The sequence below is a fragment of the Neophocaena asiaeorientalis genome, unplaced genomic scaffold, assembly GCF_003031525.2.
Source record: "Neophocaena asiaeorientalis asiaeorientalis breed wild unplaced genomic scaffold, Neophocaena_asiaeorientalis_V1.1 scaffold150, whole genome shotgun sequence".
NCBI classification, from domain to species: Eukaryota; Metazoa; Chordata; class Mammalia; order Artiodactyla; family Phocoenidae; genus Neophocaena; species Neophocaena asiaeorientalis.
Genome location: NW_020176571.1, coordinates 2,780,387 through 2,781,754, shown reverse-complemented (window position 1 = coordinate 2,781,754; position 1,368 = coordinate 2,780,387).

Below are 1,368 nucleotides of genomic sequence, written 5' to 3'. Positions count from 1 at the left end.
GGGGGGGGGGGGGGAACAGCAGGTCCATAGGGAGGCTGGTGGCCCACCTCGGTTGAAGATACAACAGTACAACAGATATGCTAAGGGTACTCATAGCCCAGAGGAAAGGGTCATTTTTTTGCCAGATTGGATTGAACGGAGGTGCTCTATTTCCATTCCTTAGTCTTTTCCTGCTGCCTGACATATCTCCCCTGTCTTCCTCTGTTCTACTTGATGAAACACTTCCCATTCTTCAAGGCCCAGCTTGAATAACACCTCCCCCTTATCAGATCACCGTAGTCAAACACAACTTCCCACTCCCCCGAACTCCTATGGCACTTGGCTTGAAGAGCCCTTACAGAAATTTTGATTTGGTATTTTAGATATTCATGTGCATGCTGTATCTACTAGGTTGTAATCTTGATTATAGAAACTATAACTTATGGTCCATGCTAGGGCTAAACTACATAGTTCCTAGTACGTTACTTGGCACTTAGTCTGTGTTTTATGTACATGTATTGTAGAAAGTAATGAATGATTCAGTCCATGCGGATTCCTATCTCTGAGCTTTTGCTTATGCCGTTCCCCCTTTCTAGAAAATCCTTCCCACTTCAAGTCTTATTCCCTCCAAGGAGCCTTCTCAAATCCCCAAGCTGTTGGGCTCCTATAGCGCTCTGGGCAATCTCTATCTTATCACTTACAACAACCACCTTCTAACGAAATTAAATATTTATTACCTGTTTCTCCTACTTAATCAGAAGCTTCAAGAAGCCAAAGAGTCCATCCTAGTCATCCTTATCTTACCACCACCTAGCACAGTGTTCTGTGTAGTATGCATTTCATAAATATTTTTCAAACAGAATGCTCTCTTAAGAAGTTTCTGGAAGCGTTAGCCCTGTGACACAGAGGGCCCGGTTTATTTAGTCTTGTGTTCCCATTAGAGTGGCCCAAACTGTCCTGAGGTCTCATTCCCAGACAAAATCCAGTGGAAACAGCCTTCCCACCCAAACTTTCTCCTTGGCTGGAGGGGTAGGACCGGATGTTCGCTGGGGTCCCTTACTGTCCTCTGATCCCCCCGATCCAGGGAAGCCCCCAGCAGAACAGACTGCCGAGCGTGTGGCCTCTCCTCACAAGGTCTTTAAGGTGGACCCTCGTCCTCTAGGATGACTGGACATAGGAAAAAGAACCCGTGACCTTTCAGACCACCTCTTTCCAATACACTTCTCTCTCCTTTCACCACCTTTCCTTTCTGCGCTTCCTCGTTCTCCCAGCCGCTCTCCTCCTCCTCTTTCCGCATCTGCTTCTGCTCTCCTACCGGTCCCACCGCACTCTCCCGGTGCCGCTGCTTCCGCCCGGCCGGCTTTCCCTTTCTCGCCAGATCCCGCTCAT